General features: G+C 42.7%; 1 protein-coding gene across 2 annotated transcripts in view; it reads right to left on the bottom strand.

Annotated features, from left to right (window-relative positions):
- Positions 1-25,348, bottom strand: part of CDKL5 (cyclin dependent kinase like 5) — a 1,270,306-nt gene that overhangs the window by 1,143,539 nt on the left and 101,419 nt on the right. The gene's annotated exons all lie outside the window — the stretch shown is intronic.

Here is a 25,348-nt window from a genome sequence, read left to right as displayed (position 1 = left end):
GACAAATAGACCCCGGGATGTAAGATACTGGCTGTGGGATGTCCAGAAATGGCATTCACACCACTCAAAACCCCCTTAAAAACACTACGAATTTTCAGCGTATTTAGATAGAGAATCAATGCTGGATTGTGTAATGTGTTTGCGAAACACAAAAAGTATTCAGACAATTGCAGCTCGAGGCGGCTATGCATTTTGTAATTAAAGAGAGCACTCCAATTGACGCACGGTTCAAACTAGATGCCCTGAGGAGAGCATTACCATAATGAGGTCAATGCAGACAAAGAGAAGCGAAATCATCCTAACTGGCTTTTCACTCACGCCTTGGATGCTTTTTGATGTCCATATTCTAGGCATAACTCAACTCTGCGAAAAATGGACCCCTTTTGGTACAGTCACTTCCCCTTACAGAGACTGGGATACAAGAGAAGGAAAAGCTGTTCTTAGCTTCTCCGCCACCTTTTCTGGTAAATGCAACATTATACATACTAGCGTATCTTTAGAAGTGCCGAATAATTTTTATCAAGTCGAAAAACACGTCATTGCATTCTTGATTTTATAGGCCATCAACTCTGTATGCATGCTTGAATCAAACGGGTGCAAATTAACTACATACATTAATTATGTGCATATAAATACAGAGACAAACCGTTCAAATTAAGGAGTAAAAAAGGCAAATGGAGACTGCTCATGCATGATCTAACGCATTTATTTATGCTGAAATGAAGAGAGGAAAATTGTTTCCTGAACGGTTAGGAAAACCTTAACTATGCAATAAGTAGACATTTAGATAACCAACTCCTGACTACAATATTCCATGCATTTTTAAATATTATGCGTACCTCCACCGACTATGTAAGAATATACATTTCAATCAAGCATGAAAAAAGGATTTAAAATACAAAGGGTATAAATGGCCTTTTTCGCATTTCGTGCACAATAGGGATGCAGACTGATTAAAGAAGGGCTTTGCATCTTGCATGTGACACTAAAACTTGTTGTAATTGGTAATAATTTGCCCCACATACCTTGTGGATGCAACTTAGCCACCCAATGGCACCTACCTCTGCCAAAGTCGTCTATTAGGAGGTGTGCTCATTTCAATACTAGCACCCCTTCATACAAGCTAAAAAAGCTCCATCTTACAGACCCCTCAATAGGGAGCTCTCAGTCCAAAGTTTTTGTTATTTGTGTCAGTCCCTGCAGAGAACTGTCCTATGCCAGCTACGGTCAAATTTATTCGAGGTAAGTCACATGATATGGCTTCACATAACAAGTAAATCATGTAAGGGGCATGTACTGGAGGGTGGAGGCATCGTTTTGCCTTTAACAAAGCTACCCTTTGGTCCAACTTCCCCCAAAGCGGAATAGTAACTGGCAGGCATACGAACCCAAGTCCGACCACTCCTATTCTTTACCTATCCCGAGTTACTTCTTGCATTTGACAAAAAGATCTTTGTGACATCCACAAGCAGATGAAGGCTTAGCTGATGGTTATAAATTGCACAAATCACGTTAACTTTAGCTCGGATCATCAAGCTTTTTTCCAGGTGGCACAATTTCATATTTACAAATGCGCTGGCTTGTTTCGAACCAGTGGAGTGATTCAATACTCTGGAAGTGTAGGGCCAATACCTTCACATACAAAGCCAATAAAGCTGACTTGTTGTGATGATGGAAGGTTGGGGAGAGGAGTTAGCCTGACAGCTAGGGCGGTGGACCTCGAATCTGGGGAACGGGGTTGGAGTCTCGGCAATGACACTGAACATCCGATGATTCTGGGAAAATCACTTAATCTCTCTGTGCCTAACAAAAATGAATGTGTGTCCTCATGTAACGTAACTGGTGCTATGTAAAGCGTTCTGATACCCGATTCGGACCAAGTGCGCGCTATAAAAAACTCTGTAAAAAAATAAAAGGTTGGTGGTGCACTCAGATTGCTGCCGCTGCTTGACAACTGGCTTTGCGTTTCTGATGGACATAATAGACATATGGGTGCTTGAACTTCAAATCAGAAACTACATTCACTATGAGGCCTGGGAACTCTCATAGAATTCATAATAGCAGTGGTTATCTTGAAAATATAGAGTACATGGGTTGAGTGGTCCAGAGTGCCCTTGCTGGAAATCAAGATAGCTGTGCTGCAGTCAGGACAGAATTTTCAGTCACCTTTTTTGTAGCACAGGTGACAGTCTGTTTTTTCTGAAAAGTAGGAACTTGAAGATGGACTAATACGTATTCCAAGAACTGTAAGTTTTATTTACAAACAAACACGAGTTAAACTACTGTTTAGAGACAAAACATGGGTGAGTATAAACTCTACATTTTGTTTACAGTTTGGACATGCTGGTGAGATGTAAAGATCCTCAATATATTCAGACGGCTGATATTTTGCTATTGTTAGAAATGGGATTTCTAGTTGGCTGGGGCATGCGTCTAAGCCAGGCAGAAACCACCACTCTGGTCAGGGCAAGGGAGATAAACGTATTATGTCTGCATCACATTATGCAGAAATCACAATAAGGAGGGCACCTTAGAAACACTCCCTAGGTGCATTCTTCACCTTCCTTTAGGGCCTTGCGCCCTCCAGGTACACACAGGTACCAAACCTAACCCCAGGCCAACTGGCTTTCACTGGGGCTCAAATGCCCTATGTCCAAAATGTCAGGGCTCTCACATGACCTTCCACTGGCCCATTTGGCTGCCTTGGCGTACTGCACTGGGGGCATGGGGTGCGTCTCACCCCTTCCTCATCAAGCAAACAAAAGGCCCCTGTGTCGCAGCTGCCTGTGCGCCCACGGTGCAGCTGAGAAAATGGACCTTGGCACCACTGTGCCCCTGGAGCCCAACTGGGACTCCTAAACAATGTGCCTCTCTTGTAGCAGCTGCCCGTTGTCAGGGCGGCGCAGCTGTGCGAAGCACTGGCACTACTTGTGCCTGGGGAGCCCCCTTTACTGGGGATCGTCTGGTGCCATTTTCAGGCACCACAATGCAGCCAAAAAAAATCAGCATGGCCACCCAAAGAGTCCTGGGAGCACCAACACTGCTCCCTCACTCAGCCTCACTCACCAGGGTTCTCCGCATGTAGTTGCAGCTACCCGCGATCTGATGGTGTAGCTGACGATCCAGTGCAGCACCGACAAGGCTTTTGCCCGCCCCTCTCACTGGGGCTCTTCTCCGTCGTTGCGACACGTCCGGGACCCGTGGGTCTTTCTCGGCTGCCATGTCAAGTACTCCTGCAGTGGCGCCTCTCTCCCCGCGCGTGGAATGCCCCTCCTCTCGCCAGACAAAACCTGACCTTCGGCAGCGTCCGCGATTGGTTCCTCTTGCTCGCCCCGCCTCAGATCAGGCTCCTGGCTTGGCCTGACTTCCGGCTCGTAACTGGTCTTGGACATGGAGCAAAATCTCTGCAACAGCCCCTGACTCAGTGAAGACTTTCCCGGTGCCTCCACGCACCTCTGGCCACAGTGCCCTGTATGAGCACAGTTGGAGCCCTCTCCTCGGGCTCTGGAAGCTACTTGAAAAGCGGCCACAGCACACACCGGGGGAAGTGCCGACATGCACACCGGCAGACCCCCCCTCTTCAAAGAACTCCACAGCAGTACCTCTACTCGCGCTGGCTAAAGAACAGAACCCAAAAGGGCTCCTCCCCAGTTTCTACAGACTCTGCGCAGAGTCAGAAAGCACTCACTTGGTGCCAGATCCCAGAGTTCCAAGGCAAAGGCTGGGCCCAGGCAGGCCAGCTCACAGGGCCCTCCAGCGGGGAGGCAGTCCCCTGTGGCGGTTCCTCCTGGGGTCCAGCAGCAACAAGTCCCCAATCACAAGGAAGCACATTACATGGGGTCACAGCCCCAGTATATATTCAACATTTCTTCTTTGTTCTGCCCTGGCACAGGGCTTGAAGGAACCAGTCTCAGCTGGTTCTGGGGTATATGGGAGCACTAAGTGTACAGTGTTCACACCCTCCTTTGTCAGATGGGGGCTCGGATCCTAAGACACACCACAGGGGGCGGAGCGAGCATTCACCTAGGCAGGCACATACCTATTCAGGGGACTACTCCTCCCAATACTCCAAATGCAGATCTCCTATTCAGCTTAGTGCAGACTCACCCTGCCCTCCCTAAAGCCACACACACACCTTCCCAGCCCCTTTCACTCCAGAGCCAGACATGCAATCCACATTAGGCAGGCAGACACATAGCACACAGAAATGCCAACTTCTAAAAGTGGCATTTCTAAAATAATGATAATAAATCTGCTCACACCATTGCATAGCAGTTATCATTACTATTCCAAACATACCAAAGTTGACCACGCAGCTCCACTCATATCAGAAATTACCACTGAAACCCCCATTAGGGAATCCCCAATGCATTCCTATGAGAGGGCAGCCTCACAGCAGTGAGAAACCAAAAGGGCTGTTTGTCACTACCAGGACATGTCACACACTTCAGGTTCATGTCCTACCTTTCACCTACAATGCACCCTGCCCATAGGGCTAGCTAGGGCCTACCTTAGGGGTGACTGACATGCAGTAGAAGGGGGGTTACAAACGTGGCACACACTTTAGGTGTCACGTCACAGCGGCAGTAACACTGCGCGCACAGGCTCTGCAATGGCAGAGGCCTGAGACAGGTTTGAAAGGCTACTTCGGTGGGTGAAGCAAGCAGAGCTGTAAATCCACCAGTAGCATTTAATTTACTGGCCCTGGGTATCTGAGATACCGCTTTACAAGGGACTGACAGGTAAATTAAATGTGCCAAACAGGTGTAGACCAATCTTACCATGTTAACCACAGAGAGCACACACACTTTACACTGGACAGCAGTGCTAAAGCGCCCAGAGTCCTAAAACCACCAACACCAAGTCAGAAAAAAGGCTAGGAGGAAGGCAAAAAGTTCAGGGATGACCCTGCAAAAAGGGCCAAGTCCACCAGCTATGTACATATATGTGTATATAAAGTAAGAGGCCCATGTTTGAAGAGTCAATCGTTGGGGAATTACAATTTATAAAATTATGATTAATGTTTGCTTACATTTGTGAAAACAACACAAACTTATATGGAAAACCACAGAGAATGGTAATCCAAAAATGTGGTTATATTACTAAAGAGGAGAGAGTTTAGTTTATATTTTGCAACACAGAGTATGTCAACAATATAGGTATCCATTATATATCATTACAACGATAACCAGTGGACTTCAATAATTTGGAGAGGTTTAGAGATATTCTGGAGGCATATCAACTATATAGTGAGTATTGGGTTATAATTAATTGCTACATGATACTAAAGGCTGAGTTTTATTTTAGATAATCCATTACGACCAGAGACAGTGACTACAATCAGCAAAGTAATGAGTCACAGTGATGGTATCCAGTGTCTCTGATTTCTCTCTTATCCCATTCCACTCTCCCCTGGGCTGCTGCTAACCTTCATTTTCCTATCATGGATGGTCTGCTGTGGATACAGTGAAGTGTGGAACTATTCATTGATTCCACTGGATTTGAAATTCATGTTAGTGCTTTGATGGCATCTTTATGAAGATATTTTGCAAGTCAAGTTTAGTAAGGCTGTGTATCTGATTAGGATCTTTTAACTTGGTGTAAGTGTCAACCATGAGAGCTGGGGTTAGAACCTCTATTTTACCCATATGAGCAGGCATAGTGAACACTGGGAGTAAGTGTGAAAAGCTAGATCCTCTTCTTAGGAGGGCTGCCAGAATAGTGACAGAATCGCTACTTTTTAGCACTGGAGCTATACCTTGAATTATAAAGTACAAGTATTTCTGAGTCCCCGTTTATGAGTAGGGCAAATTCAAGTGCACAGATACTTGCCAGAAACAGAAAGTTCATCCAGCTGGTATCTCAGCTCCTACATCTGCCTATTTCAAGTTAGTCCTTATGGAATGGTGGATAACAGAACGGATCCTATTTTTTGGGGAGAAACTTCTGCATGTAATTCCTGTTTCCGTGGCGACCAGTGTTTTCATATACCACCTGCTCTGAGCAAGTGGTAAATGAGAATGAGAGGCCAGTGTTGAAAATGTTATGGTTGCAAAGCAAAGAAGAAGTGGGAAATCAAGGTGCAGGAACAACAGGCCATTCATGATCAGAAGGATCAGTGTCCAACACAGGGATACCACTACGCCGACTCGTAATCTTGGCCTTACTAAGGCTGTTGTATGGGTAACAGAACAGTGAGGACACTCCACAACAGGGCTGCCATTCTTTGAAAGAGCCAGAACTACTATCTATCAGCAGACATGTTAAAGGTTCAATAAGGTACTTGTGGCACCTGTTAGCATGGCTGTCAAAGTATAACTGTGACAGTATGGGCAATTCTTGGCAAGCTGTTACACATTTAATGGGGCATCATCAATACCTGCCAGCAGCATTACTCTACCTTCGATTGGACAGTTTCACCAGTAATCTCATATTGTAAAGTTACAGTTTCAGAATATCTAAGGAGGGCTACTATATTTTTAGAGGGTATTATCAACACCCTTCAGTACTGAGGTTATAAACACTTCACAAATGATGTTGCACAAGTAGGGTAGTGTAAGACTTTCTTGGCATGAATTTAATAGTTTTAAGCTGACAGTGTAAGCAGAGCTGATACATCATGATAGAACAGTACAATAAATTATCAGCAAAACAGATCATTCTTTAGTTCGGCAATACCAGAGCAGTATCAATGTACGTTTTGTAAGTTTTCCTCACATTCTAGGCAACATTAGTGTATACATCCCTCGCCAACACTGAACAGGTACTGCACACAAGTCAACAGTGAAATCCCTCATACGCAGAAAGGCGCACATAGTAGGGCACCCGCAGAACAAGTCAAAAACATGTCAACCAAACGTAGTTCATCATGTCCAGTTCATTTATGTGCAATTATCTTGCACTACAGGTACAATATTGCACAGACAAAACAATGCTTCGATTAAATAACATGCTTGGCATGAGACACCTTGAACTCCTTGTAGCATCAGCAAGCACCGACAAGAGTGTATTTATTAATGATTTTATAAAGCGTTGGCCAGACCTTTTAGGGTGATAACGTTTGTTACATAATAACAATAGTTGCAACAAATGAAACAAGATGTATACTTACAAGAAAACCAAATTTGTATGAAGTACTTAACGAAGAAGAGCAATGGAATAGATTAGAGAAGTAGAGAATTTATGGTTGTGAGAATTAGAATAGGTTTATGAAGAGGTGAAGAAGAGAATACAATTGGAATAAAATACAAAACGTATTATCTGGAAAAATAAGAAGAGGGTTAGGGCCTGAGGCAAGCCCCTTGGATGAAGAGCAGGGTGGGTCCTGTGGCATAAATGCTATAGGAAGACAGATAACAAATAAGTCAGGTAAGATGTAAGGAGACACTGACAGACAGTTCAATATAAAAGTGCTGGTGAAACAGTAAACTTTTTAACTCCATTTTGAAGACAATGTAATGTGATAGAGATTCGTTCTGGTAGTGGATGGGATAGATCTGCATACACTGGTTACACATCCTTAAAAATATTGCAAGAGTGTTTTCTTGTTGCAGGTAGGGAACTCATTCAAGTGGGTGTCACAGCTCCTTAGTTGTCACTGGCTGCCAGAGATGACCAATTTTTGGGTAAGACCCCAGACCAATACTGTGAGAACAGAAATACTAACAGACACGTGGAACCTGGCACCCATTACTGGCCACTACCCCTGTGGATCCTGCTCCGTCAGCAAACTAACTAAAACCCTACAACTCAAACCAGATTTCAAATGGACATTAAGAAACCACATGGACTGTAACACGACCCATGTGATCTATATGATCACATGTCCCTGCGGCCTTAAATACATAGGCATGACCTGTCGCAAGATAAAGCAGACAATCGTAGAACATAGGAGCAACATTAAATGCAAAACAAGTCAACAAAAATGAGCACCCACTTTATAAACCAAAAACACACGACTGAAGAAATAAAATGGGTGGTATTGGAAACCCTAACAACAAGAAATGAGAATGCGGAATGCATCCTAATCGAAAAGGAACAGAGATGGGTTTTTTGTCTGAAAACCTATGACGAGGGGCTGAATGATAATATACATTGGCATACAATCCCCCATTGATGCCAATCAAACTCTGGTACCAGAGCAGTGTACCACCCCATCATGGAACAACATGTCCTCACTAAAATGTATATCATTTCATAAAAACACAAGAACTATTCAACACGAAATAACTTCCCTACCATAGGACATAACGAGACACAAACGACTCTGGAATGACCCCTTCTTGAAATGATATGGAAGTCTTTCAACTAAGCCCATTACTCTCGTCCTATCCGTTGAGATGACATACAAGGATTACGTCATCGCAATTACATGACTGTCATCAATGCAGAATAAAACTAATACTAGTATGATATCAACTCACAGCAAAGAGCACTAGCTGCCATTACAAGAACCAGTAAAAGGGATCTTTAACCTCAACGCATTCCGATATAGAATATCAATAGCAGTCCTGAATACGAAGGTTCTTTTATAAAACACACACAGCAATGATGCCATGTCACTAACACCAACCTTATGATGCCCTGAACAGATTCATATATGAGATTATCATCTCAATACAAACACAGGAGCAATTTGGAGTCTTTATGAGCAACGATTCTTCTCGCCCTAACTACAAACTAAGCAACGATCGCATGCACATAAGAGCAATCAAACGCACGAAGCACCGCACATGCGAATAGTAGAAATATGTTACAGCCACATTTCTCGAAATAAGCAACTGCAATATTTACGAACTAGATAATAACATTGATACTGATCTATTCACCACTAACACAAAATTACAAGCGCCTGAACCAGGCCACTACGGAGGCCACTCAGTAGCGCTCAAGAAGCACTGCATGTTTCCAACTACTTCGCAGCTTCTATTGCGATCCCTTTATTGATCAATAGGGTTTTTTAAACAAGCGAGGCAACGCACAAGCATGAGATATAAATATTCCCCAGAAATCTACATGTGTATACTTACTATTCCAGCATGTTTATTCGGAGCATAAAAGCACATAAAATTGTGAAACACAGAATGTTTGAGCATCATATACTGCAAGGATAAGACGGACTTGCATATTGGGTTTGTTTTTATGGTCTTTTCTCTAGTTACAGGTACAATCACCTATAACAAGTTACAGTGCTATTCAGCACACACAAGAAGAAGGGTAAGTGTATCACTTACCTATGCACACCATAAAGAAGTGTGCTACCACACGGTCCTGAAGAAAGCCCAACGACCCGACAAGGTACCAGAGGGCTGAAACATGTCAACCAATCGCACTTTTTAACAGGTGCAATAGAACAGTGACCATTCTATTTACGCACAGCCTCACCTTTTAACCTTACCCCATCATCAACATAATAACAGGCAACTTGATAACATAGAGGTATTTTTACACTCACTTTACTCTCATTTTCACAATCACAGATCACTACTGCGAATACCAGTTGGTCTCCCTCCAGGCGGAGGAAAGCATAACTAAAGAACCAGTAATTATGCTTTTCACGTCATAATGCTTGCGGATAATCAAGATTTACTACACCAACGGCTTCTAGATGAATGAGGGTTTCTTAAAGACGGATAGACCTTACGACTCTGGTCAATAACAGGACAAGTGATTCATTCTCTCTTGATAATTTACTTACTGGATGGAAGTCGAATGAGTCCCAGCTTTGCTCTCCCCTTCTTTTAATTATACGACAGTTTATAGGTAATTCAGCATCCCATCGGGATTGGCTTTGTGGCTGACACAAGTCAGCTTCAGTGTCAACTGTCCTCAATTGGGAGTCACTTTAGCGAGATGACGATAAGGGTGATATGATTAAAATCTGACCCCGGAGAAGCTGCAGAAATATTTCGGCCTGGAGACGGCAGATTGTCCTAGATGCAGGACAGCCACGGCGGACCTTTTCCACATGCTGTGGTCCTGTCCAAGGCTGACCCCATTTTGGTCAATTGTAGGAGATACACTGACAGAGGTGACCGACAGATCATTGCAGATAGATGCGGCGGCAGGGTTACTACACTGGTTCCCACACACCCCTAAAAACAAACTTACTAGCAAGTTCATCGATTTGGGTTTACTTTTGGCCAAACGAGAAATTACCAGAAACTGGAAGGCGCGAGTTGGTCCAACGGGCGCTAAATGGCGCAATGAACTCCTCAAGTGGGCGGGAAGCGAAAGCACATTGAGATTCCAGTAGGCGGGACGGCGACGAGATGAGCGGGCCTTAGAGGCGGCGCAGGCTTGGGAAACGATAGTGCAGGCCCTGCGCGACATTGACACATTCACCGATTCAGACAGCACTGATGGGGGGCAGCCTGATTCCCAACAAGATGCTATTGCTGGAGAGCCCCCGACATAGACAATCACAGCTAACAGCACACAACATGCAACCTCGAGATAGACTACCGATGACGAGGGGGGAGGTGGGTGGGGGATAGGGGGGGAGGAGCGACGATCACTTCCGTTAAACATTAGAATCCTGTACCATGATGAAGGACACTTTTCTTCCTCTGGGGGGCAAGGCGATAGGAGGGAGGGGGGATATGTTGGGTTGGGGTGTTTGGAAAAGCAGAAGTGATTTATTCTATCACCTATGAAAACCGGTGAGGACAGAGACAAATCAACAACAGCAGAATGGCACACGCCGCCCGACCTCCGGGTTGTGGGCTGAATGGCCGTGTATAGGCGTAATGTTACTGTAACCAACACGAACCCGGATTACATTTCAGGTGCCAATGTTGTACTCATACGTGTTTCCTGCAATAAAAATATATTTAAAAAAAAAAAAAGGATGATATGATTAAACTTTCTATAGCCAGGGACCAATGTGACAGCTAGGTGCAAGGTTGCTTATGAGTAGAAGGATGAATATTTGGGATTCCAGTGAGGAGAGCATTCCAATAGTCTAATCTTGATTAAACTAGTATTTGGACTACGTTTTGAGTTCTTCCTCTGGAAGAAAGGGTTTAATTCCTCGGAGTAGACTTATTTATAACTGTGCCCAATTCAGTGCTTAATTTGAGCCAGTGGTTCCCAGTGGTGGCTACCGGCACTCATTTTTGCAGTCTAGCACTTATTTTTTCCTCATCAGATATTTCCCAAGAGCAAGAGGTGGGAAAGGAAGAGAAAGATAGAAAAAAAAGTCATCAAGGGAGAAAGCAGAAACCTGCAATAGTGAAATAAAGGTGCAGGCATTGTGTGTCAGTGAATTAACGAGGCCTGAAGTGGATTCAGGACTACGCAGCCCTGGTATTCAGCACACTGACATTAAATAGCGCAGGCCAGGCTTCAGAAATTCTGTTTTTGATTAGTTTCATTTGAAATAGTGGAATGTCACCAAGGGCTAAATTAGTTCTAGATTCTGAGGCATATGCCCAAAGTCCTCTGGGGAACAGATTTTCACATAAAGCGGGTTGTCATCTGTATAGAATTGCTAAGAAAGTGTAGGTTTTTTTAAGAAGCGATCAAAGAGGTTTCAGGTGTATGTTAAAGTGAGTGGAAGACAGAATGGATTAGTGTGGTACTCCCTGTAGAAGGAGAAGGACTTATATAGGAAGTCTGATTTTGGTGAGCTGACTTTCTTTGTCCAGGTATGGAATGAACCAGTTTAACAAAAGTCTTTCATTCCAATTCAATATAGAAGTTTTAAAAGAGCATGTGGGTAATTGTGTCAAAAGCCCAGCTCATATAGCCTGGCCTTGCCATACAAAGCAGAACACAGAATCCCATCATAACAGTAGCAGGTTTTTTGACCAGCTCACTGTACATGAGCATCTATTCAAAACACTCCAGTAGATAGGCGTTTGCAGTGGCATTTAAACGAACACCAGACCTGCTCAGAAAGCCTTATTGGAACGAATTGATCAATGAAAACACTTTTTAAACTGGCTGAGTAATCCATGTCAGCCTATAAACACTTACATTGCCAATGACAGTAGCCCGACAACAGTTTCATTCTTTAACCTACAATATAATGCTAATAATGTACTAAGCAATGAGTATTACATGAGCTAAGCGACCTAATCACACATAAAATTCACCCATTTGTCAAACACTTGGCATGCTGCCCAATGCACTGCTAGCAATAACATAACAAAATGAACCATCAACACACTAGATATGCTTTGGCCAGTTCCATACCTACAGAAGATCACAGGCCCCCAAGTAACCTCCTTGCTATACACCATGGAGGTCTTCACTACAACTCTCACCTTTTACAACAAGAAATCCACCCTCAGGACTCTCCCAAAGTACCCACATCTGGCTCAGTTTGTAGACGGGCAATACAAACTGTATAACCTATTCATTTAACTACTCGTTCATAGTTCTTATGAAGGTCCTAGGATGAAAACAATGCCCAGCTCTCCAACATTTATTTATTTATAAAGTTTGTTCTAAATTTGAAAGCCCCCTGAGCACTAAGCATACTTGACTATGATACACCACTATGTGAAGCATGGGGATACCTTACATCCAGTAAACAGTGGTATATAAAAGCAAATAAATAATTTAGCTAAAATATATTTCCTGCCGCAATGATCTTAAATAGGAACACACAAACCAAAATGCTGTGAAACAGCAACACAAATCCTAGACAATTAAAGGAAAAACAAGCTTTCCCACCAATGTTGCACAATGTAAGGCAATCATTGGTGGATAAACAGACTTGCTTGCTCTTGATATGCGGGTCAGGATTTGAATTTGAATTTAAAAATATTTATTGAGCGCTCGTACACCAGGCAGTTTCATAACTCTTTGGAAATGTGTTTCGTGTGTTTTTGCCTAAAATATCTGAAAGCATACATGTGCTTTATACCTCTCTAATAGGGGACAATGTTAGCATAACGGACTCTACACTGAGTGCCAGGATGCCTCAAGGATGCTGATACACTGACGCGCATACTTGGCACAGAAATGCATCTGAAGCAAAACTATGCTGGCACCACAACGACGGATGGAGAGAAAAAAATACAACGAGTTCTTTCCTAATGGAGGGGTAGTTGTAATACTGAAATGCATTAGAAGAAAAGTTCAAATGACCACGTTTTGTATGTATAATCGAATCGAATAAATGCAGAAACTTGGAAAACTTTCAATCAAGGAAAAATATTGGTGAATGGAACAGTGAATATTGAGTGTTTTTAGGGGCATATATACATGTGCATCTGGGATAGTGTGACCTCTTACCCTTTATCTAGTAAGTGAGTTCTTTATATTCTAGAGGTGGAGCAAACAGAAGAGCAAGGGTAAATAAGTAAAGCATAACATATACCGTTGGTACCTGATGAAGTGCAGAGTTACCAAAGGAGTCAAAAAGATTAGCATGACAAATTAATCAAACCTTTCTTCTACGGAAAGAAGACCATTACAATTTAGGAAAAAAACTTAGAGCACCTCGTTCTATTACAAAATTAATGCACAACAATAATAATAATAATAATAGGCACATTTATAAAGCGCATGGTTACACTCGGCCATTGTTTCCCCGCGCTGTGGTGCAACTGCACAGATTTCCACACCGGCAACCTCTCACTAGTTATCCCGGGGGAAGAGATACGTTTTCACATTTTTCCTGAAAAAGCTCTAATGGGCCTCTATCCAGAGATACAAGGGGAGTCTGTTCCAGTGCTGGGCAGCCAGCAGGCGGAAGGAGCGTCCGCCCATCCTAGCTCTCTTGATAGCGGGAACGCACACCAAACCCAACCCACCTGATCTTAGCTGGCGTGTAGGGACATAGGGGGTGTTTAGCTCCGACAGACAGGATGGGGCAGTCCCCTGCATAATACGATGACATACACACAGTATCGGCAGCCAGTGGAGTGCAGCCCGCGCTGCCTTCGCAGAGGCCCTCCTCGGGCGCATAAGAACCAAATGTGCTGCTGCGTTCTGCACTCCCTGAAGTCTGAGCATACACTTAGTCGTACCACCCAGATAAAGAGTGTTACCATAATCCAGGAGCAATGTCACCAGGGCATGGACCATGGTCTTCCTGGCTGCAGTCGGTAGCATATCCACGATTTTGCGAAGAACCCTCAGGACCCTCAGGACTTTAAAACAGGCGCCTGCCACCCACCTGGTTTGGTACTCAAAAAAGAGCCTTGTGTCCAGCCACACCCCCAGATTCTTTGCCTGAGCACAGGGGAAAGGCGTAGTCCCCAAACTCTGGGGCCACTAGGCAGATGACCATACCGACGGTTAACTTGGTACGATGCAATTGCCTGTTTGGTTAATTAAAATGACTTCGGTACTGTTACTAAAAGTTGAAAACATTCTGTGTGAGTGCATTAGCAGGTTTGAACAAATGTGTGTTTGTTCCTGTAGTTGGTGTGTTGGAGTGGTTTGAACAAATATGTGTATGTTCATGTAGTTGATGTGTGGATGCGCACAAACATGTGAATCTGTAGACCTTTAGGTACAGATGCTCTGCTGATGTTTTAGTCTTCTTGTGAATACATGCATTTTCAATATGGCTATGTGTGGTGTTGTGAAATTAACTGTCTGTAAGGTTCCAGTTGATTTGCGGGTGTGTGAACATGTGGCAATGTGCAAATCGAGCAGATAATTCGCTGCAACGCATACTTTAACTGATCCTCACACAAACCGTCATACATAAACCTCCAAAGTGTGAGTGTAGTGGTCACTTTACTGGGAGGGTTAGGACGTCTGTTGGCGGGGCTGTGTGTGTAGGGGTACAATATTTACAAGCTACTGTCCCCACTCCCTATTCACTGGTTCATGTCACCCTTATGCACAGCCTTTCATGGTACTCTGCAGTACCTATCTGTTTTGCAAGAGTTTTCTTTTCTGTTTAAGCATTTCTTGTCCTCCCTTTTGTTACTTTTCAAACATGCCTTTAATTTGATTTAGTTATTAAAAGCAAATTTATCGACTTTGTTTCCTTTCATTGCCATCTTTTATATAAACACATTTGTTACATGTCCTTTTTGCCCTTTTTGTCTCTTCTGTGTCCAGAATGCATACTTACTAGACAGGCAGGCAGACAGACGGACACAAACACACAACAAAACCCACTTTGTATGCCCAGGCAGGGGTCCCTTGCTGACTGTGCCACAGGTCTCAAGCTGTACCCTACTGACGAAGTCTAAATAGCCAAAACCAGTATGGGGTTGCTTGTGCTCCCGTTCAGAGGGGACCCGGCTTAGCAGTTCAAGCCGGGCTGTTAATACCGAAAGAGGGCCAGGACTTAGTTGCTTATAGCTTATTCCTGTCTGGAGTGGCATGTGGGAGAAAACACTGGAGGGGTTTGTGACCCAGAATAAATACCAGTGGCTGAGATCAATTCAAGCAATGCACCCATCACTTTTTCCCCACACACTCTCACAAACACACACAAGATGTGTGTTGACTGCTATACTGATTACCTTCTCAACCTACATACACCTCCTTCTAAGAAAACCCAACTCATATAGAGTATGCATGTGTGCTTGTGTGTGGATAAAGGAAATTTATTTGCGTATGACACAGATTTTCATTTTTGCTAATACTAACTCATAAACATAGTGAGCGTGTGGGTTTGTGAGTGAGAGCATGCAGGGCTTGATATTATTGAAAAGCAACACAAACGTGTGTCTGTCACATTCCGCTAGGAAGTAAAAACGTCCTTGCTCCGTCTGCTCTCACTTTTTAATTTTTTTTATTTATTTCGTGTTTTCTATAGCACGAACATGACCCTGCGAGGGGTATCAGAGCGCTTTACAGAGGTGTTTCAACATTAGAACCATTAAGAACCAAAAATTACAGAATACAAACTCTTTACAACAGTGCTCTTCAGGGAAGCGTATAACAAATATATCAGAAGCGCATTAAATCACACCACCATATGAGTTACAGATATACCCTCTCATGTGTGTGAAGTGAGATGCTGGCGTATGACTGGAAGCAAAGCATGGAGAGATTTTATCCATAGGTACTGCTGCCAGGACTTATTGTAGAAATGTTTCCATATAGAACAATTTTGCTTCTTTTTTGAATGCTGCGATGGAGGGAATTCTTCTAATGCTAGGGAGGAGAACGTTCCAAATTCAAGGTGCTGCCCAAGAGAACGCTCGTTCATAAGTTTTTTTCTTACAAAAACGAGCAGGTTTCAGAAGTAGATTGTCTTTGCTCCTGGTGCCTTGGTTTCCTGCTGACAGCGTGATTTTCTGTGCAAGGTAAACTGGAGTTTTATGGTGCAATGCATTGTGGGTGATGCATGCTAACTTGAAGTGAATTCTTGCCTCGAAGGGTAGCCAGTTGAGCACTTTCAAATGGGGGGAGATGTGGTCGAATTTTTTTGATCCCGATATCAGTCTTGCAGCTGCATTAAGACATGCTTTCAATGGGGTTGTTGTGGTCCTAGGAAGACCTGCCAGAGTAGTGCACCCATATTCTAACCTTGAAATGACCAGTGATTGGACTGCTGTTTTCAGATCTGTTTTATTTAGGAATGGTTTTAGTTTCCGCAGGTAGCTTAGATGAAAACGGGCGTTCTTTGCCATTGTGTTTATATGTGCAGTCATGTTCAGATTTTTGTCAAGAGTAATTCCCAAGGATTTGGTGGAGTTGACGATCTTCGGGGGTACATTTTAAAGCTGTGATAATGTTGGACCAGTCTGCTAACTTGAGTTTACTTTTCTGAGGTGTAATCAGTAAGAATTCAGTTTTCTGCGGGTTTAGCTTCAGGTGATTCAGGGTTAGACATTGGAGGGTACTAGTAAGGGCTTGGTTCATAGTTTTTATATCTTCTGTCGATGTCACCTTGATATACAGTTGCGTGTCATCCGCGTACATATGGAATGCAATGTTCGCGTTTTGTAGTATAGCCGTTAGTGGTTCTACATAAAGATTGAAGATCGCCGGGGATAACGTAGAGCCTTGTGGAACTCCAATTGTATTTCTGGTAGAACCTGACAGGGTTTGGTTGACAATGAATTTTTGAGATCTATTCTCTAGGAAGGAGCTGAACCACTTAAGAACTAAACCATCTAGCCCCATTCGGTTTTTCAACCTATCCAGGATTCTGGCATGGTTTACCGTATCGAACGCAGACGACAAGTCCAATAATATTAGGAGACATGTGTCATTGTGGTCGAGAGCCCTTAATGCGTCGTCTACTATTTGCAGGATTGCAGTTTCTGTACTATGGTTCGGTCTGAACCCTGATTGGTAATCATTAGGTAGATTGAAATCCGAGATGTGAAGACTCAGTTGTTGCTGGACACATTTTTCAAGAACTTTAGCAAGCATGGGGATGTTGGTAACAGGCCTGAAGTTGTTTGGATCAGAAGGGTTTTCAGTTGGTTTTTTTCAAAGAGGAATGACTTGCCCTGTTTTTAGGCAGTCTGGGATTTGTCCTTGTGATAATGAGGCGTTTATGATCTTAGTCCAAGATTGGATTAACAGGTGGTTAAGTGAAGACCAGCACTTTGCTGGAAGGGGGTCGTTATAATGGTTGTTAGGTTTAGTAGATGATATGATCTTTGGATTGAATCCTGACCATTGTGCGTTGTTTTTTGGATTGTCACCTTCTTGTTGGAATTGTGGTTCATCTGAGGAACCCTTCTCCCTTTCCAAGTCTTCAGCTGATTTTTTAAGTTCCCTCTCCAGTGCATTAGCTTTGTCGGTGAAGAAGACGGAGAAATCCTCGCTATTTAAGCTTGTTTTGGCGGTGTTCGGTGCTGATTTGGCCGATTTATTCGATTGTTCTTTGAGTATATCGAATAGTTTCCTTGGCCTATTTATTGCATTGTCCAGTTCTTTCCTAAAAAAGTATTTTTTTGATTTAAGGATGCTTTTGTTATTGGCTTTCCTGGATTGTCTCAATTGGCCTAAGTGTGATGAGGTAGGGTATTGACGCCCTTTAAGCCCAGAGAGTCTGAGTGATCGTCTTTCCTCGTTTAGGGAACTATTGAACCATGGATTTTTGTCTTGGTCAGAGATCCTTTTGAGTTTTAGAGGGGCGACCTCCTCGATGATGCTTGATATTGATTTATTATAGTACAAAGTGAGGTCATTGACATCAACCATGTTCTTGGGTGGCTGCAACTCCTTTTCACAGCGAGCTGCTACATTTTCCATATTGATTCCTCTAGTGTCCCTGGACAATTTTTTTGGCTTAACAGCTTGTAAGGTCCGTTTAGTTTTTTTCAGCTGAATTTCGAATGTAATTATGTGGTGATCGGACCAAATCGCATGGTGTGATTATAATGTTCTCGATTGCTTTTTCTTTGGCTATGACCCAGTCTAAGGTAGAACCTTTGGAGTGGGTGGGGAGAGGACATCCCTGGACTAAAGATTGTTCTTCCAGGAAGGTTTTAAAATGTTTGGTTTGATTGTCAGCCTGATCCTCCCAGTGAATATTGAAGTCACCTAGGAAGATATCATTAGACTGGGAACTAGAGTTGACGGTAATGATTTCCATCAGTTGGTCTAGGAACTTGGTCTTTGTACCAGGCGGGTGGTAGAATGCATGGAGTTTACAGTTTTGGTTGTCCGCTGATCTTAAAGACATGCCTAGATATTCGCAAGACTCTAAGGGGTCCGAATGAGTTTTAGTAATGGTAATGTCCGACCTATGAATGCAAGCGATGCCTCCCCCGAATCTGACTTGTCTGTCCAGTCTCATGATCTGGTAGTTTGGGGAAACTAACATGTCTAAACATGGGGAAGACGCGTCAGACAGCCAGGTTTCGGTGACGTCAATTTCCTGATTTAATATGAGGTCGGCTATGTCCGCCGCATGTTTGTTAGCAGATTGACAGTTGAGTAATATGCAACAAAAAGGTTTCTGGGAATTAGTCATTGGTGGAGCTGACGTTTCAGGCATTAGAGTCACTATCTTTATGTTGCTTGTATTGGCCGTTCTATTGTTAACCTGGGATGTTCTATCCATATTAGATACGGTGACTATGTACCTTACGTCAGTGCACCATCTGCCTAGTGTAGCACAGACTGTGGTGGAGAAAGAAGGGTGCAAGGAAAAACTCCTAAAGAAGCTGCAAAACATCCAAAACGCCTCCACCAGATTAATCCTGAACATCCCTCACAGCAGCCACATCACCAACCTCCACTGGCTCCCGGGTCAGGAAAAGGATCACCTACAAGCTCCACATGCACGCCTACAAAGCCCTCCACAAAGCTGGATTTGCATATCTCAACCACCGCCTCTCCTTCCACACCCCCACCAGACATCTCCACTCCGGGAGTTCAACCCCACTGAAAGTATAATCATCACACAGAGATCATATGATTTATTGTTTTGAGACCTCATTAGTGTTTCACATCAGGGGACGGGGTATGCAAAAAGCATCTTTCGTTCCTAAAATAGATGTGCAGCATAATTATAAAATCAAGATCCAAATCTCCCAGTTTCAGTTATTTTCTTTGGTCCACCACATCCATTCAAGAAAATCATAGGGAAAAGTGTGTCTCTCTGCCATTTATCTTTTACATATTTATAGTGTTCGCAAACATCTCTTGAAGAGGTATATTCTTTAGAAGCTGGAGCACACTGTGCTGATCATCCCTGGTTCGAAATGTGTAAACAGCAGCGTTTATTACTTGATAGGCCCAAGGATTTATGGCACACTCTATTGCCAATTTCACATCGATCTACGATATACATTTCCTACACGGAAATCTGACAATGGTATATGATAATTATTTTCTCTGTAAATCTGAATTGTGAGTCAAGAAGTCTTATTTGACTATATCAAGATATACTGTTGCTTTAAGAAACTTTACATTTCAGTTGGGAATACTGGTATTTATTCAAAGCCCTGGGGAAGTCTAGGCAATGATGCTGGACGAAACACACATTGGAATGAAGGTTAGAAGAAAAATTGAAAATGTCTCTGGAATGTAACAGACAAGAATCTACTCATGTTCTTTTGAGTACTTATGAGGACTTATTGTAACGCTGTAGTGATGTGTTTTAAATGAAGTTTAGAAAGCGCTGTTTACAACTGGTTTTTTATATTTTAATTAATTTTTACAAGCTTTAGAGTTTGATTGATTTTACAATCCATTTTAACTTCTGTACACTTATGTGGTTGGTGTGACATTTGGGCTCACAAAGGGGTGAGCTTTGCTCCCACTTAGCTTTAGAATGTTTTTGATTGTAATAGTTATGATAAGTGGTGTTCACAACCTCAAATGTTTGTGAAGATTTGGGACAAGTATTAAAACATGCACTTCTAATGGCTTCATCTTCCGTTATTCACTAGGGATTGTGAATTTGCATAGAACACTTGGGTCTTGCCTTAAAACTCAAAAAAGGCTGAGCACAAATTCATTAAACCAAGAGTCAATCACTAAATGACGGTAACATTTTTGAACTTTTGTTCTGGTTTTTTTTCGAGTTTTTTTGGTCAGTGAGTCACTTAAGGCGATTTCTATGGAGAGAGAGGTAATTCTCCCAACTAGTGACCTTTTTGTCACAGATTTTACTGCACTGCCTGTTCTACTGTAAACAAAATTGACTTATCTTCACTCATTTCTCAAAGAAATGTAGGTTGATCCATATTGACAAAATTCACAAAAGCGAAGGACAGAATAAATGATGGACCCTTTGTAGAGTCAGCACCTGACTGGCTATTCCCCGGTAAAGTTCTTTAACCCCTAAATTAAACAAGGGGGTTGTGTGCACACTGAATGGCACCCATCATCACCGTGCCTCTTCCCTAGGGAATTTCAATGCAAAATAGACAACCGCAAAGGTGCACCACAAGACATGAAACAATAAGTGCAAATGGTATTAAAGCACAATGAGGAGAAATATCTTAGAGATGTTGAGGTTCTTCTTATATTCTTTATTTTCGATAAGCAGTAAAACACATACAGCCGACGCGTTTCGTCCCAAACTGGGACTTCTTCAGGGCTGTCGGTAAAAAATATATACATACAATCAGTTTCTATGTACAATGATCAACTTTTAATCTAAAAACATTTACATCAACAAAACATTCTAAAAGCATTGCTGCGATAGACGTGGAGCTTAATGCAAGACTATGATATTAAGGTGTTGGCCCACATACAATCTATCCGCAGGGTAATACACATGGGCCTGGGGGTATGTACAAGTGTATAAACATTATATACAGTTGGAAAGAAACACATGTGATTACATCTGACAGGAAACAAATATATACAAGCGGCCTGTTTGACTGACCATGTTGCTAGGAAAGAATTAGACTGAGGGAAAACTTGATTAGGGTAAAGCGCAAGACAGGAACAAACAATCCTATAGGGGTGTTGAAGCTTTGTGTTGTTTGAATGTACATGAAGCAGGGTCGGTCATTTAGTGAAATAAGGTGACTAAGAGAATTTAAAATCCAATTACGCCTAGTATCGAATACCAGTATTACACAGAATCCAATGCCCATTTACCTTGTAATAAGTGGGACGTCGCTTGTGGGGAAAAGTGTGAAAGGAACCGGGATCCAGAAGATACGTTCCCGGCTACTGTAATCCTTAGATTTATTGATATGTTCAAAGGTGCAAATAATAAGCATGGACCTTAAACGAAAATGAGAAAGGCAAAAATGTAACTATCCAGAGATGTATCAGTGTATTGTCTGACAGATTGATTAGCAATGCTAAGTAAGAGTTGCAACAGGAGACAGGGGGCATTGGGCTCTCTGTCGAAAAAAGTTTCAATTTATTTGAGTAATCTCTACTTACTATAAGTATGCTAAAGGCCAACGTGAGTAATGGTTTCTCAAAGTTACTTGGTGATGAAGGAGATCTTCCCACCTTAATAGTGTGACTAACTCATACCGTATACTGAAAGACATAAAGAGTGGAAAGAAGGCTAATACTCTATGCAAAAACATTTTACAAAAGGGAACTATCTGTATGTAAAGTAGATTAGCCAAAAACGAGCTATCTGTATGCACAGTAGTTTAGCCAAAAACAGGAATTCAAAGGTGCGTATTTGTGGTTTACCTGAGTCAGATCTGGGACTTGAGGTGGACTGGAGGTCCTATTAGTCCAGGGGAGGAGGGTGTGGGCACTGTGTACCAGTTGGCCTGTTGAAAAATAAGACGGTTGCCGTTTTATAGTCAAGTATAGCTTCATAGGTTATAGAGAACACACCTATCTATGTAGATATGTATAGTAAGGGGTGACCATTATGAACATGGTAAACAATATGTTACCCCATGATATAGGTCCATATGTAAAAACACTATCCCAGAAAATATTGGAAAGCAGCCTATTCTTATTTTGAAAAACGGGGTCATTTATAAGAAGATCTTAAAAAATATATAGTGGACCTGTGGTTAGAAATACAGCGCCCCTTAGTTAGCATGTTATAGTGGGCAATAATGGCTCCAGGACCAAATTATATGCCTAGCCAAAAGCGATCCAGACTGGGACACCCGCTAAGAACCTATACTGTTACTGGAACTAGCAGGGGGGGAAGTCCCAGAAGTGGAAAGGCATTCAAGCTCACCGTTTTAGATCAAGCGGCCGGCGTCCATCCACAGCCTCCGTCCCGATAGATACACCCGCAGCGACGTCGTGTACAAAAGATGTGGGGCTACCCTGTTCCTTATAAAGCAGGGTTAAGTGAGTTAAGGGTCCGCACCTGTTGAATTTCCCGCCAGCGCGTCTGTACCGGCGCGCAGGTCCTTGGTAAAAATCAAGGACCAAAAGTGTAAGCGGGGCGGCCATCTTCGAATGTCTAAAGAATGTATTTAAGTATGTATCTCTCCATGCCCTATTCCCGATATTCTTTGAGAAATGCGTCCTCCGTAATGACCAAAAGAGGTGGTTATTGTCCGTGAATAACCAAGAGTTATATGAACATTTTGCGCAAAAATCACCGATAGGGAAGAATAAATAAAGTGAGCTAAATAAAATTGCGGACGATTGTATAACCAGAACATAGGTGTATTAAAGCAGGAATTTGCAACCCAGTTTGTGATAGCCGGGTATACGAAAGAATGAAATACGAAAGTAGCGTCTGGTGTAATGCGCGATCTGTATCTGTCTGGGAGTGGCGGCCATATTGGAGCGTATGGAAGCAGTGTGTATATATGTGTTATTTACAGTTACGAGCCCTGTCCGCCATGTGTGCTCAACCCCCGCGATGACCCAAGCGCCTGGCTGACTAAAATAATCAGCCACATTTATTAGGACTATTTGGACGTGGGGAAACCACAATGGAAGATTAAGAAAGGAAATTTCCGAAGCCAATCGCATTATATTCAGAACAGAAAGTGTGTTTTAAAGATGGGGTTGAAAATCCAATTTTTGATTGCTATGGGGCACGGGCATGTTGTAATTGGTAGACCTACCATCTGGTGCAAAGTATGAGCACTATGACGTAAAGACGGCGGACATCTTTGCCATTGTATCAACATGAGAGATGGCAATTGGATAATGCTATAACTGTTACATTGCCGTGCTGTTATAAAGCACGAGGGGGAACATATGGGCGTGTAGATTTGTTAAAGTCTCCTAAGCCCATCTTGGGATTGTGTGCATCCGATCCGAGTGGCTGATTATTTTAGTACAGTTCCCTTTTGTAAAATGTTTTTGCATAGAGTATTAGCCTTCTTTCCACTCTTTATGTCTTTCAGTATACGGTATGAGTTAGTCACACTATTAAGGTGGGAAGATCTCCTTCATCACCAAGGAACTTTGAGAAACCATTACTCACGTTGGCCTTTAGCATACTTATAGTAAGTAGAGATTACTCAAATAAATTGAAACTTTTTTCGACAGAGAGCCCAATGCCCCCTGTCTCCTGTTGCAACTCTTACTTAGCATTGCTAATCAATCTGTCAGACAATACACTGATACATCTCTGGATAGTTACATTTTTGCCTTTCTCATTTTCGTTTAAGGTCCATGCTTATTATTTGCACCTTTGAACATATCAATAAATCTAAGGATTACAGTAGCCGGGAACGTATCTTCTGGATCCCGGTTCCTTTCACACTTTTCCCCACAAGCGACGTCCCACTTATTACAAGGTAAATGGGCATTGGATTCTGTGTAATACTGGTATTCGATACTAGGCGTAATTGGATTTTAAATTCTCTTAGTCACCTTATTTCACTAAATGACCGACCCTGCTTCATGTACATTCAAACAACACAAAGCTTCAACACCCCTATAGGATTGTTTGTTCCTGTCTTGCGCTTTACCCTAATTAAGTTTTCCCTCAGTCTAATTCTTTCCTAGCAACATGGTCAGTCAAACAGGCCGCTTGTATATATTTGTTTCCTGTCAGATGTAATCACATGTGTTTCTTTCCAACTGTATATAATGTTTATACACTTGTACATACCCCCAGGCCCATGTGTATTACCCTGCGGATAGATTGTATGTGGGCCAACACCTTAATATCATAGTCTTGCATTAAGCTCCACGTCTATCGCAGCAATGCTTTTAGAATGTTTTGTTGATGTAAATGTTTTTAGATTAAAAGTTGATCATTGTACATAGAAACTGATTGTATGTATATATTTTTTTACCGACAGCCCTGAAGAAGTCCCAGTTTGGGACGAAACGCGTCGGCTGTATGTGTTTTACTGCTTATCGAAAATAAAGAATATAAGAAGAACCTCAACATCTCTAAGATATTTCTCCTCATTGTGCTTTAATACCATTTGCACTTATTGTTTCATGTCTTGTGGTGCACCTTTGCGGTTGTCTATTTTAAAATTCACAAAAGCGTTTCCTACTTATACGTCATGTTTTAAACAGATACCCTTTACTTCCTGGGGGGCATTTCAGGATTATGCAATTAAAGTATAACGATTCTTCAGTACTTAATAACTACATAGAAAAATCTTTTAGCCTTAGTTGCTGTTTTCAATCAATCATATCCAAATATGTTTTGGGTGGAACACTTCCTTTTTGCAGGACATTCAAACTGTATTCTGGTAGTGTTTGATACACAGCATGTAGCCAAAAAATGAGCTTATCATTGGGGGCAGGAAAAGTAACCAACGCTGCAAGCATGGGAGTCCGGTATGGATGAGGGGGGCGTGGCCAGCCGGGCAACATGGCGGACGTGATCTCCTAGAGCTCCGTCAACGGGCCCTGAATACTCCTGAATTTCTCCTGGAGTGTGTACAGGCTTCCCTACGCCAAGAGGAAAAGGTGCGGGACTGGCTACAGTCTCTATTGACCCAAGGCTCGGCCTTCAGGGAGAGGAGACGGCGGAGGGACAACCCTCGGAAGGCGGCGAGGCGGGAAGACCAGAGGGCGCGAAGCCAGTCCAGGGCCTTGCCTGCGGGGCCTCCCCCATGGAGCTGTAATACGGGAGGAGGCGGAG

This window comes from Lissotriton vulgaris, chromosome 8, assembly GCF_964263255.1.
Source record: "Lissotriton vulgaris chromosome 8, aLisVul1.2, whole genome shotgun sequence".
NCBI lineage: Eukaryota > Metazoa > Chordata > Amphibia > Caudata > Salamandridae > Lissotriton > Lissotriton vulgaris.
This window is presented reverse-complemented; position numbering and strand designations above follow the sequence as displayed.